A 15,417-nucleotide genomic window follows, 5' to 3' on the forward strand; every position below is an offset into this window, starting at 1 on the left:
GGCATAGTTCTGAAGAATAGCATTTTTTTTAAAAAAAAAACTCCTTAATTTAGATGAACTATGTATGCGTTTAATTTTAGGAAGTAAAAAAATTTAAATTTCTCCTGTTAATCGATCAGGGAAAAGGAACATCTTCACTTTTAATAAAAGATTTTCTGGTTAGACCTCGAATTTGGAACCCATGTTCGGTACAGAGCAAAATTAACAGCCGCCGGCGATTGCATATAACAAATGGTGATTAAAACATTGTCTGCCAGTCGTTACTTTTGACCAAAAATGAGCCCCATGTGCATTTAATTATCTTTTAATAAATATGGAACGATAATGAATTTTTTATAATATTCTGAAAATAACAGTATTTTACGCTTATTTTCCAAAATTTTTGCTTCATTTAAATTATGAATCTTGTACTGTTTACCATACTTTTGAAAAATATTTCAAAAAAATACCTTACATTATTAATATAAATAATTTTTTTATTCGTTTAAATTTTTTAGGAAATGGAAACATGTTTTTAAAAAAATTCTACAACTTGTCACTAGCAAAATATCCTAATTTCGCACTATACTATTCGGATGTGGCATATGTAAAAAAATATAACGAAGATGTAATGCTAATGATATTTCGCGTTATTTTTTCAAGTTATACTATTAATTAAAATTAAATTTACTTTTCATTCATTATCGAGAGTCATTAAATTCGAAAATTAAATTCATTGCTCATAATAATTTTATTAATTAGTTTATAAGAGACGATTTTGTCTTGAAAATTTCATAGCGTTCAAAAGATTTTATGGATTTAAAATATTTCTTGACAACATTGTAAGAAATATAACGACAAAATTTCGGCAAAACAATATAAAAAGCTTTAACGAGGCACTTCGTGCTTCATAAATTAGCAGTTAAAAAAGTAAACATTCAATGGTTATTTTAAATCCCTCCTGGCTACTCTAATATAGTAGTAATAAGATATAGTTTATAGTACATGTTCAATTGCGTTACTTGAAGAACGTTAAATCGTGTTTTTACTTTCAAAACCTTTATGATATTCCATTTGCCGTTGTACAATCGGACCCGACTCTTGGGCCAGGATACACTAGATCTAGTTCTTACTACTTTTCTAATGAGTTGTTCATTTGAAGTTAGTTCAGTAAATGTTAATGGTACTTTTCTAATGAGCTGTTCATTTGAAGTGAGTTCAGTAAATGTTAATGGTACTTTTCTGATTAGCTGTTCATTTGAAGTGAGTTCAGTATGATGAACCACCGATGCATCTTGAGCAGCTGAGGCTCAGGGAATAGAGCGTTCACCATTCGAATTCTGCTCCCGGCTAGCACCGACCACAGTGCTGATGTAAAAATATAATCAGTGGTTGACGGATCATGGGTAAGAATTCCCAAGTCGTCGGGCTAACCTTGGAAGGTTTTCGTGGTTTTTTTCTCTCTTAATGTAAATGCAGGTTAGTGCCATTAATAAATCCTCCACGAAGTCTTGTTTGTCCCAAAGCTTAACCTAGGAGTTTCCTTGTCTTCTGGGCTGTTTTCAAAATTACAAGACTACGGAGTGGAAGATTGATTGTCATAAATTAAGAATTAGGTCGGCTGTTCAACGCCGGCTGTAAAATAAAATTAAAAAAATGGTTGCATCAAGTAGGGTTGAAACATTTATGATCCTTCCCCGTGTAGATTTTTTAGTGATCAATATGTGTAAAAGATGTTCTTTTTTTTTTCATTATGTTCACCGCATTTCTTAAATATTGCAAGAAACTCACGAACTTCCCTCACATAAATATTCTAAGCTGCCCATACTTATTATTTTGAAGATTTTACGTAATTGAAATATGGAAATTGCATCAAATCTCAATAAACTTTCACTGAGCAATAAATAAAGTGTCCTAGTGACTTAAAATCAGCCATTTGACTTGTTTTAAAGGGAGTAAAAAATATGCATTTACATTTACCAATCGAAAATCAAGAGTTTCTTTTAATCTGGAGCAAATATGACATCCTCAAAACGAATTCCTTACAAACAGTGATTTATTAGTCGTCCTTTTGCAATACCAAAGCACGGACAACCGCTTGCGACTGCACCTTTTCAATTAAATTTTATGAGGAGCATTTTTTAAACGAAAGGGAAAATGAGGGCACGATATTCCATCTTGCATAATTGTTTTGAACGACACTCAATTCCAGCAGCCCGCGTAAAATAATTTCTTCAAATATAATTGAAATTAAATATACAAATCTTCCGATGGATTCGTTTTATACAAGAATCAAGTTTTTTTTCTCTCCCTCTTTATTCTTTTTAAAATTGTAAAGACATTGTTAAGAAAACTACAATAATTGAAGCATTGGCTAAAACGAGTACTAGGCTATAAGTAAACTATCTTCCAACCATCACTTGGATTCCAACCTGGGTCACAATCTTGGGAATCGAGCTCTCTCCTCTCTAAACCTCTCGCTTTCTTATTTATCCTTATTCTAATTTATTTATCCACATTGTTCTATAATTATCAATTGCAAATAATCGCAGTTAAGTTTAATTTAATCCTAGAAAATCTGAGGTAATTTTAGTCGTAATAAAATTACGACCCTCTTGAAAGGGTCATCCAAACTCGTTATAACGAGAACGTGTGAACCGGGATAATTCGCTCGTTATATCCGAGTTCGCATTAAATCCGAGACGACCAAAATCATGAAAAAATAATACATGCAAGATTTCCCAAAAATACTTTAATATTAATATTTTTCAAAACAGTCATGTCGATTTTGATATTAAAATTGCTCAGTATTTGAATTATTTCAAAATAAATTACCAGTTGTAAATAGTTTCGAAAGAATCTAATAATGTTAAGATATTTTCACGAAAGAATTAAAAAAACATTCAATATTAAAAAGTTATAACAAAGATCCCTTATAACACCAGGGACAATATCTTTGCAGATTATTTTTCTTGGTGAAATATTTATTTACATAAAAACACCAACAGACTTCAGTTTTAATTTTGCGTGCTTTGTTGCATTTAAAAGCAAAGAAATGCCAAAAATCGTTTTCCCTTGGAAAAGAAGTGAAAGTAGTATTCCTCTCTTGCCACGGATGAGATGAGATCGTCTGTTGCCTGCAGGCGGATGAACGCATGTCACGCTTTTTCATTCATGTGGAGCAGAACAGAAAAGACACACACCTTCCTGAACCACTTGTCTTCGAAATTACTTTCTCAAACTAGAACATCCATATGACTCATTGCATCAATTAAATAAAGTGACTTTCCATTTTTGGGAAAGAAAGTGTATCTTTATCTCTGCTGATATTAAAAGGAATAATTTATAATAAACAGTAGGCGGGATGATATTAGACGACAATTTAACTGAAGTTTATAAAATCATTTGGTACATCTATTCATGTTTAACAAGATTAATAATTTCAATTAACGAAACATATTTTGTTGGATTTACATCAATTTTCTATAATAATAGTTCAACCAACTATTCATATTGTTTTCCTGAGGGACCACTCAAATATTGTGTAAACACTCTTTCGGAAATTTTAGATTCTCCACTCTACTTGTCAGCAATATTATGCAAATTACAAACCCTTCCCCCTTTCATATGAAAATCGCGTACCCCTCCCTCTTAGATTTTTTTACCTTAACCTACACTTTTACTATAATAATTTATTTTCAAAAATGTGTGGATTAAATTCAAATGAATGATGCAACTGAGCATAAAACATAATTTACATTTTAATTCATTTAATGCAAATTTGAAATACCGTGAAGAAGTTTTTTTTTTTCAAATTTAAAATTTATTTCAAATTTTTCAAAGTGTTAATTTTTTTCAGATTTTTTGGGATACTTTCAAGTAGCCGAGAGCAAATAAATGCAAAATTTTTTTTATTATTTTTTTAATTTCATTTACTTTTTTTATAAACGTGTACTGTAAAAAATTAAATAAATAACAAAATAAATAAATAAAATAAAAAATAAACAAATAGAAGTTAAATTTACTTGCACCTGGCTCACCAAAAAAAAACTTGTTTGTTACTTTTTTTCTAATTTTCATATGTATATATTTTAAAAGAAAATAAGAAAATTGTTCTAAGCAAGCTTCATTTAAAGCCCCTCCTCAACCCCTTGTCAGTTAAAATAAGCAAATCCGAAACTCCCTAACTGAGAAAATTCCTATTAGCTTTTAAACAGCGAATATATACTTATATTATTTTCATCTAATGAATTTTATCAAAGGAAACCACTGAACAAAACAGATTATTTCACGCATTCTAGAGGGGTCAACAGAAAAATTTCAAGGCATTGATTTCCTTGCACCTTTAAAGTTAACAAATATTTTATTTTAAAGAAGTGGTTAAATGATACGAGCATCGNATCATGAGAGCTCTATGTGGTCGCGCATTGTCGTCCATAAAAATGAACTCAGGGCCAACAGCACCCCTGAAAAGACGCTCATAGAGCTCTAGGATATCCTGCCTGTACCTCTTGGCATTCACGGAACCATTGTCAAACACATGGAGCGGTGTGCTGGTATCTTGCATGTGCGAATGAATGTGCGAAAATGCTTTCCATCTCTTAATTTTGTACACCAGTGTATATATTTTAAATGAGAATAAGAAAATTATTCTAAGCAAGCTTCATTTAAGGCCCCTCCCCAACCCCTTGTCAGTTAAAATAAGCAAATCCGAAACTCCCTAACTGAGAAAATTCCTATTAGCTTTTAAACAGCGAATATATACTTATATTATTTTCATCTAATGAATTTTATCAAAGGAAACCACTGAACAAAACAGATTATTTCACGCATTCTAGAGGGGTCAACAGAAAAATTTCAAGGCATTGATTTCCTTGCACCTTTAAAGTTAACAAATATTTCATTTTAAAGAAGTGGTTAAATGATATGAGCATCGAAAAAATTGACTTTCATGTTATTACATTATTTATGAAATTATAAAAAATGAAAAAGTTAGTAACAGTTTAGCATTATGCACTAAAACAGGGGCGTAATGAGAATTTTTTTAAAAGGGATATAATTACTTAGCTGACACGACTATTTCAACTACAACTAATATCGGCAATAATATTACTATAGCTGTTATAGCTGTGGTGGCTCAGAGGATAGAGCGATCCACTTTCAAGGCGGCTACCGAGGTTCGAATATTAGCGGTGACTGATTCTGCTCCCGGCTCGCATCGACCACAGTGCTGACGTTAAAAATCCTTAGTGTTAGATTCCCCTTGAGGGTCTGGCAAACCGTCGAAAGTTTCGTGGTTTTCTACTCCAATTAATACAAATGCAGGTTAGTTTTTAAAAAAGTCCTCCACGAAGGTTGGTTTGTCCCAATATTTTATCCAAAAGCTCCCTTGTCTTCTAGGTAAGGTTCAAAATTGCAAGGCTACGGAATTACACATTAACATTAGTAAGGAACATTAATAGTCGTAAACTCAGAATTGGGTCGACTGCTCAACGCCGGTTATATAATATAATATAAATCACAATGGCTATGAAAACAAATTCCATATTTTTAATATATGATCAAATTTTCAAAAATTTGCTTTCAACTTGGTTCGTCATTTTGAAAACTACTGGTTTGTGCAAAAGACTCTAGACCGGTAATATGTAGATATCCATCTCTTAATGTTTTACGAGACAACCGTTTCGTTATTCTAAAAATTATTGTAAATAGAAACAATTAATTGTTTGCATTTTCCAATTCGTATTAGCCATTTGATGATTGCAAACTTTTCTCTAATTTTAAAGTAGCACTCAAATAAACTCTGGAGAAAATTTTATTACCCCTTCATTACAGCATAAGAAAACCCTTCTGTTTTGTTTGATCTATATATTAACATCTGTTAAAGAAAAGAAAATTACAGATCTTATTCATTGTGAAGTGATGGATTTAGCAATTTAGGTTTTTATAATATGTCATGACTTAACCGTTTATTATTTCTTAAAAATTAAATTAGAAAAAAAGTACAGTAAAATGCGTTAATGAAAGCACAATTCAAAATTGCAGACAAAAATAAGGAATAAAATGGTAATAAAACACTCGAGTGTTGTATATCGAAGAATTAACTTTCGTAGAATATGTGACATCAAAATATTTTAAATGATTTAGCCAAATATTTTTAATAGGTTCATTTTTGAAATGTCTTTCCAATTGATCAATTTAAGGAAGGAATTAAAAAACATGATTATAGTATTAAATTAGTGGATAATTAGAAAAAAATATAATATTCCTTAACTTAGCATCCAATTAGGCTAAGAGACATTTAGTTAATTTACATCCTATTAAGGGGCCACAGTACCCAAAAAATGATCAAAATATCGAGAAAAAATTTATTGCTTATAATAAAATTTCAAACTATTTCAAATGCACTTAAAAAAATTATCTCTCTATCTACATTTTTAAAAAAGTTATGAATGATTTTAGATTGCCCTACTACAGAAACTTGCTCAGCAGACAGACTTTAAAGTACTTTTTCTCATAGATGATAATTTTGTGTTTTAATTTTCGTTAAATCCCTAGAGAATTTTTTCTATTTAAGATAAAGCTTTGAAGTAAACTTTTTTATCTTAAGTATAATACACTTATTTAAACTGTGCAATGGAATAAACATTTTATAAGGTATTACAATTTTTGCAACATGATATATATACCTAACAGGAATTTTTAACCTTTTTTTTCCTACTTTTTTGCAAAATAGTTTCTAAAAAATATTTTAATTGATATATCAACAAATGAATGCACAAAATTGTTAAGATGATTATTGTAAGCACAAAGAAAAAAAATTGTTTTTAAAAAAATATGTTAAAATAAAAAAGCCTTAAAGATTAAAAAATTTTGAATTTTTCAATAATTTTTAAAGTTTAAAAAAAAATTAAACAGTTTAATTATTTTTTGAAGATAAATTATTGATTATAAGTTAAATGAGCATGTAAAGCATTCACAAAATGAATGATTATACCTTTAGTTTGAAAAAAAGTGTTGTAAGGGTACTGCGACCCCTTGAAGAATATTAGCCTTTTTCTAATCACCCATCCAGTTATTTAGTTCATTAACTCATTCCTAATTTTTAAAAATAATATTATTTTCTCGAAATTATTCTTTCGTAAGCGAAATAGTTATTTAAGCTTTTATTTTGATTTCATTCATTTTGTTTTCCTAAGAAGTTAATTTAACTTCCTATTTAGGAATATTATATTTTTTCAAACAGCCCGTTCAGATATTAAATCTATTATAAATAGTTCTTAATTTGTTATAAATAAATCTCAATTTTTAAAACTAAATTATTTTCTCAAATTCGATCAAAATAGTCATTTTTAATAAAAGTATATTGTTTGTTTTACGAAATTACTAATTATTTTTCTAATAGCGTTAACATAAAAGGAGCTAAAATTGAAATTATATAGCCCAATCACACACGTCTTCGGAATATCTGAAGAATGTTTAAGAAGCTGAACTAATAAATAGATCAAATGCTTTTCCCACAGAATTCATAGAATAGCGCATTGTTGTCGCGCAATGCATATTCCGACAAATAGAACGTTAAAGACAGTTGAATAAATAATAATAATACTCGTCTGCTTCTTAAACGTGATCACGTGGTTGATTATTATTCAGTTATACAATCAAAACGGTAGAGTAAGCTAGCTTTTAACAGAAGCGGACCAGCAAGCAGCATGCTTAAAAATTAATATTAATTTTCAAATGAAAAAAATTCGATTAATTAGTTAAATTACAAAATATTGATAACATTTTTACATATGACTGCGCTGCGTTATTATTGTAGATATTTTTAATTATAGTTTTCGTAAACAAAGTTGTTTTTGAAAAATTGTCGTTCAAATACTGGCAACAGCTCTTTAAAAAATCTGAAAAACATCCTAGGTAAAATTTATTTAAAAATGACAGGAAAAAAAAACAGAAATTCAAAAAAAGTTTTTTAAAAAAAATTTCCTGAATTTTTTAATCAAAATAATTATTTTTAAATTTTTTTTTCCATTTTCACAAATAATTCGATTAAAAAAAAAGAGGATTTTTTTTCAAGTTTGAGATAGAATAAACAATGAAGAATAAACCACGTCACTCGCTTTGATACTTTCAGAAAACTACTTGTTTACAAAATCAAACTACTTCATGATGAGGAAGATAAATTTTGTTGTGACGTGTCTCAACTTTACCATTTTTATACCTTTACTTTAAATTTAAAGTTTTCTTAACAGCAAACACAAAAGTAGTATATTTCAAATTTCTGAAAACAAATAATCTGCATGCCGACAAAAACTTTATAAATAGCCATGGACCAACATAGCTAATTTTGAAGAGCATCATAATTACGCTCATTGTTCTGTCTTTCTATATCGAATTTTCCTTTATTATCCCTCGCAGCAAACAATCTAAAACAAACATTTGAGAAATCTTTAAATGATTGTTTTATAATGTGATTCGCTCCACTTTGCGAGACTGGAAGATGAGCCTGCATTGAACCGATTCCATTCTGCTTGGCGGCACACAGAAAATAGTACCAAACACTTGTCTTTGTAGCCACGCTTACATTATTGTGTCTATTTTTGAGCATGTGCGCATTTGTAGCAATTGTCTCTGTATGCTATTAGTTTTAAAGTAATAAAGTTTCTTAGTTAACAAAATCATTTAGAACAAGGAATGGAAAGAGGAAATAGTGATGTTTGCTTTATCCCCATTAAATCACCAACCTGGAATTTTTCGGGCCATGTATTTTATTATCAATATATTTATGTACAAGACTTAAATTGATACGAGGTTTGTGTGAAAATTTAACACACATGTGTATACTTTCTTCTTACCTCATTAATATAAAAATATAAGAATACAATGACGATTAATTACAAAAGAGAAACTTTTAAAAATAATATTACAAGCATTATTGCGCATTATTGCGATCACTCACATTTATCAAATGTTTTTTTTTTCTGAATAGATTTTTTATGAAGGCCACAACATTTCAAGTCATGGGCTGCAAAAGCTACATCAATTGATATCTATCCTCTTATCGTCCAGCGGACTGGAATGGTTTTCAATTTCCAACCAATATACATTTTTAAGACGTCATAAAATTCTTTTCCTTCTCCAGTATTCATATTTATATTAAAGTCACCGTAAAGACTGTAATTATGAAAATGTTAATCATAAAAATGTTAATCATAAAAAAATACAAGAATACTTTAAATTAATATTGCATACATTAAAAATACTCACTGGGGAAAATAAGAAGAAAAAGTCTGGAAAACATTCAACTCCAAGAAATTCCAAAACTATCGTCTGCTTTCTTTTTTATTTGATCTTTTTGTGCTGCTTTTTTTTTTATTAATGCTTATGTTAGCCTGATTTTTTTAAGATACTACGAAGTTCGGACAAAAAGTGTGCGGATACAAAAACCTAAAAAAACAGCAAAATCTATTTTCCCATAGGATAATATATTTTTGTAACATGGTCTTTCACCTAGATTTTTTTGGCTTGAGTGGTTCAGAGGTTGTGCGACAATTCTGATTTGGTTGGAAAAGAGGTTGTTTTTAATGAAAAAATCGATTCCGATCGTAATGGAATGAATCGAATCTCCGATTCATTCTACTGCGATGTTAATACCATTTTATCACTATGTCACATTAATAAGTTTACTTTTGAAAAAAAATTAAGTGTTTGATTTTTACAATTACTGCCGAAATGTTGATTTTAGAACAAAAATTTATCCTTTCATTTAAAAAACATTTTGTGTTATAAAAAATTTAAAACCAAATTTTAACTTTTCATTTCCTGACCATTGCCCTTTGTAGGCTAATGGTGAAATAAGGAATTAAAGAATTTCATTTATGCACTTTGTTACGTCAGGTGGTAAAGCTAAGTGACAGTCCTTTTTTCATTGTAAATTTGAGAACAGTTAGTAAAGCAAATAAATTTTAAGATATTTTTCAAACAGTATTTCTTAACACCCAAAATTAAAAGCATACCTAGCACTGTCTTTTTCTTTTGTATAATTATATTCATGATGTTAATTAGCTACTATTTTAGAATTTTTGCTGGTGCTTTACTTGATATATTTATAAAACAGAGGGAAAAAAAGAACATTTAAAAAGGAAAAGCCTGAAGTTCTGTAAGAAACGAACTGTTCTGAAGCCCTTCTGTAGGAAACGAACTGTTCTGTAGGAAACCATGCATTTTTGAAAGATTCCATATCGATTTTGGAATTTACTATCAAAATTTATGTTTAAACAAATGTCCCATAGATAAAATCAATCACACCCCAGTGTATTATGCTTGGCACCTAATGGTAGATAGAAAAGAGGCTACAAATTAGCATGGCTGCAGACAGTCATGAAAAAAAGAAATATTTTAGAATAATCTAACTGGAAAAAAAAACACTAAAAATTTGCACTAAACTGCGGATGACATGTCGGACATGAAGTATATTTTGTACACGGTGAGCGTAGATATAGAGATGTAGGTACATGAAAAAAAAATAGTAAAACAGTGAAATGCTTGGTAATTCTGTTTAAATTTATTTGATAGATCAAAATTGAAACTTGATGCTAAGAAAGTGTGCCTTCGCAATTTATATCTGAGCAGAGTTCAATCATGCGTTCAAAGCCGTTACGGACAGTTGAACGTTCATTTGTAATATTTTTAGTGAAACAAAAAGGTGCAGGGGAGTCTCTTCAAATGACGCTTTTCACGGTTAGTTGAAATTCAATTGCTTGGTTTCAAACTATGTAGATGAAGAAAAATAGGAATATGGAGATAGACAGATATTGAATTTACAAAAAGAAACCTCTACATAATTCAGTTCCTTGAAATTAGCCATTTACAATATGTATCTTGCATCTATAACTTAATGTATCTTGAACTAATATCAGATAAAAAATAACTTGAGGGGAATTAAAAACCAAGTGATATAAAGTCTACTTCTTCGAATATTTGAGCAACTATAATTAGATAAACAAAATGTTTCACTACCACTACCTTTAGTAATAAAAATAATTTTATGCAAAAAGTTTTTTTTTTTTTTTTTTCAAATTGATTTCTTATTTTTCTATTTTTGGAAATATAGAATGAATAGTGGTGATGAAATAGGTATAAAGTAGAAGTTCATACTTTAAACTCACAGTTCATACATAAATGTTCATACATAAATAGAAGAATTTTGTATTTGATTCTAGAGTGATTATTTTAAAATTCATAGGTGGAACAAAAATTACATTTTCTGTAGACCTTTAAACTTTTATGGTGTTTGTGTACAACAATTTCTAGAATAGTGAAGACCTCAGCGCGGATCAATTTAGTAGTCCGACGTAACTAATATAAACTACGTAGTGTAGAAAAAAAAAGAAATATGTCACTACTTTCGGACTACTAAGCTGCGTCGTGGTGGTAAATAGGAAAGATGTCATTAAGTTTAGACTACTAAAGAATCAAATTTCTTGTTTAAAGTGCTGAAGCGCTCCCTCTTCTAGGAAGTATCTTGTTATATTAAATCCTTCTTTACTTTATAGAAATTATTCTTATGAATAGGTAATTATTTATTGCCTAATTTTGAATATTTTTACTTATTTATTTATTTATTATAAGGAAAAATGGAAAAAAAAAACCTTTTTTAAGCGGAAAAAAAAGAGATTCGAAAGATTTACAGACCTGACTAAAAAATCTGGTGCTGACGTCATAGATCACATGCGTAGGTATTGGTTTTCTTCTTCTTCTTGGAGTGCAAGTACTCAATCGTTTAACTAAATTTAATTCAATAAAAAATGAGAGTTCTTATGGTATTAAATAATTAATACTAAACGAACCAAAAAGAAATTAAGAAGAGCAAGAAAAATGTACTCAGAAGTGATAAAATTGAATACCTGCAAGTGACGTCATCGTAGATAAACCATGACATTTGTCACTTCAGAAGCCAATCAAGCACAACACACAAGCATGACGTAGCTTACAGGTATCCATTTAAATCTGATTTAAATCACATGGTTAGGGCATAATCACTTCACTTCTTCTAGCGTTGCAATTTCCCAATTGAAAAATTTATTGTTTTTCCCATTTATTATTGTCTATTGTAACTCATACAATTTAGCTGACCACTACCTGAAACCAGGGCCGGATTTACGTATAAGCTAAATAAGCTGTAGCTTGGGGCCCCGAGATNTTAAATAATATAATGTTAATACTCAACAATAAAAAATAATGACAGTTTTCTTTAGGTGTATAGAAATGGAATTGAACTTATAAGGGCCCCATCATTTTCAGTAGCTTAGGGCCCCACCAAGCTTAAATCCGGCCCTGCCTGAAACAATTAAAAAGCTATCAGTTAGAAGCATTTTTTTGAAAATATTTTTTTTTAATTATTTTTGATTCAAAAAAATTATTTAAATTGATTTAAGAGATTTGGATTAAACTATGAAAGGATTTGTTTCATAATTTAATTTTCTATTATAAATCTACGATCTTTGAATTCAAACATTAAATGAAGTTACTACTTAATTGATAGGGTGTCGCATTTCGGATGACATTTGTTCAAAGTTTCAGGTTTCATCGCTTAAATCCAAACAATAACAATGATAGTAATTAAATAGTAAAAAGTTCATTAAATAAAATAAGCAATTTTGAGTTTCGTCTGCAATATTCATAAGATATAACAATTAGTTCTTTATTCACTGAATTTTTGATTTGCATCTAACAGATCTTGCATCTTATATGACGGTTTATACAGACATGTGTATTAAATCACAAATACATCTGATTTAATACATGTGACGTAAGCGAACAGGCCAACAAGAGAATAAATTTAAGCTTTTTCAAGATGACACAAATGCGTCTCCCAGAAAAAACATCTTCTTAGTCCGCTTCTTTTTTCCTCAGTCATTTGTATGGCGTCATGAGGAGGCACCGAGTGGTCTAAATAAGGAGTCACAAAAATAATGGAACTTATTCATAATATACAATATTCGGATCTTGAGAATTGTAAGATCTTTTGTAATCCTTCTTTTAAGAGCTCTTGAAAGAAGAGTTTCTCAAGTGGCCAAGAGTAAACGCTCTAGAATACTATGCTCATTGCAGGTTTGAAGTCGTTCCTAAAATAGAATTGTTTTAATTTTGCTATTTCAACGAGAGCAATATCTTTTACTCTATCTGGTCAGTGCAATTAGATAAAAACTTTTTGATTCTAATTTAAAAGTTCATTCTCAAGTTTAAGAAAAAGTGAAAAAGAGTTGCTTTTATTGCCAGTTTTTTTAGAATAACAAATGGGAGCTCGAGTCTTAACTCGAGAAGTTAAGACTATGTGGTTCAAATCAGACTGTGTGGTTCATCATCTATGTGGTTCAAATGCCTAAACTATGTGGTTCAAAGACTTAATTGGATACCTGTAAGAGGTCGAACCTGATTGACTTCTAAATCGATATATGCCATGATTTACCTACGATGATGTAACTTACAGGTATCCAACTGTAGATCATGAAAAGAACGGTTTAGAGCCTTTTTTCTCGAAAATGACGATGGATTTTGAGATGCGGCAATTTGAGGATTAATTAGTTTTAGCAAATCAATAACGTGGAAAATTTATTCGCTCTAAGAATTATTACTCAGTGAAGATGGGACGTGTTATACACTGCTCAAAAAAATTAGAGGAGCAAACGAAAAATTATGAAACCTGATAGCCATGCATGGGTGTAAAATGGAGAATACAGATTTAACAAAACGCAATACATGAAAAAGGATGCAAAAAACAATTCCTTGGGAAATTTAATTATTTGGAATGGTATAAAGAACATGATGTTTTAAGGCAACAATTTGATAACATGCAAATGACAAAAAACCGATTGTATGGAAATGACACAGGATGTTTAATATGGTGTGTGGCTCCCCAGAACTGCTGAGATTGCCGTACACCTATTTCGCATGGTTGCGATGCGGTTATCAATCAGATTTTGAGGAATATTGCTCCACTCTGGACACTATCACACCATTCCTACTAGATCACGTTATCGTGACATTTTTAAGTATATTTTCCTCAAAAAAAACCGAAAGTTTGAATTTTCCCACTGAGATAACGAAAAATAGCAGCTTTTCAGAAATCAAGATTTTTGCATTTAAATACTTTTTCAGGTTTTTGACGTCATGAACTTTTATTAGCATATAAAATTTTCTTCTCCTGTTTTCTGCTGTACTTAAGACTATGGATATTTTGTTTCGGGTTAATTATCAGAAGAAATATTACTATATAGCCACATAAATTTTATTTTATTTTCTTAAAAAAATGTATTGATTGTCCCAGGGAAATAGGATCCACTGTTCCCGATGCACGCTGAAAATATTTGTTCTTTTTGTCTCCGCTCTCAGTCGAAAAACTTTTTTTTTCTTTTTTATTGATCACAAGGAACCGGAATGCAAAAAATTTCATTATAGGAAGGTTATGAAGGTTAAAGCCAAATTGCTTCGATGTCATAGTAGTTAAAGCACTATCACTGTGAAGGACTGGAGTTTTTGAACTTTGGGCGTCTTGGTCCCTCCCAGTTTCAGATCGATTAGTACCAGCTCATCTTGAAAGTAAAGGTGGCCGGTGCGCTGTATTAATCATGACGATGTTGTCCTCGGAATTTCCGGACTTTTACATCCATTCTTCAAGATGTCATTTTGATCCCGCTAATGTGGCGCAGTTAGTTAAGGCATCGATCTTACTGCTGGTTGGAGCGCTGGGGTAGTGAGTCAGTCTGATCCTAAAAGCCGACAGAACAACCGGCATAGGTTGATACAATAGATCTCAAGAATGTTTAATATCGATATGTAAATGTTAAAAAATTATTGTACCTGAAATTGGAAAAAATAGGTTTCGAAATTCTAACCGGGTTCGAATTCCGCATCAATGCACCGACTACAATGCTAACATGAAATATCCTCAGTTATAAATCATGGGTTAGAGTCCCGTTGCCGTCAAACTAACCGTGGAAGGTCTTGTGGTCTTCCTCTCCATGTAATGGAGAGGAGAGACCACATGGTTCCTCTCTATGTCTGGTTAGTTCCATCAAAAAGTCCTCCTTGAAGGCAAATTTCACCCAATACATACTTGATCGAGGAGTTCCCTTGTCAACTGGTTCGGGTTCAAAACTACGCGGCTACGTAGCTGAACATTAACAGTCGTAAACCTGAAAATCGTGTTTGCTGTTCAACGACCGTTATAAAATTATAAAATAAAATATAATGACACAAAAATTTTAGAACACAGGTACAAGCACAACAAGCAATATCCAGACAAATAAAGGGCTCGGAGCACTATTAATATAAGGAAAAAATTTTATCTGCTCAGGCAGTGGCGTAATTTTAATGTATATTTGAGGGGGTTATGGATTATCTACTTCTAGTAAATATATATATATATATATA

At 30.6% G+C, this 15,417-nt stretch overlaps 1 protein-coding gene across 1 annotated transcript in view; it reads right to left on the reverse strand.

Annotated features, from left to right (window-relative positions):
• Window positions 1–11,852, reverse strand: part of LOC107444246 (tropomyosin) — a 79,552-nt gene extending 67,700 nt beyond the window's left edge. Inside the window, exon 1 of the mRNA XM_071177756.1 lies at window positions 11,677–11,852. The gene's annotated coding sequence lies outside the window, so the exon portion shown is untranslated. The remainder of the gene's footprint in view (window positions 1–11,676) is intronic.
• Between the last annotated feature and the right edge of the window lie 3,565 nt (window positions 11,853–15,417).

Source organism: Parasteatoda tepidariorum, chromosome 2 (genome assembly GCF_043381705.1).
Source record: "Parasteatoda tepidariorum isolate YZ-2023 chromosome 2, CAS_Ptep_4.0, whole genome shotgun sequence".
Classification (NCBI taxonomy): Eukaryota; Metazoa; Arthropoda; class Arachnida; order Araneae; family Theridiidae; genus Parasteatoda; species Parasteatoda tepidariorum.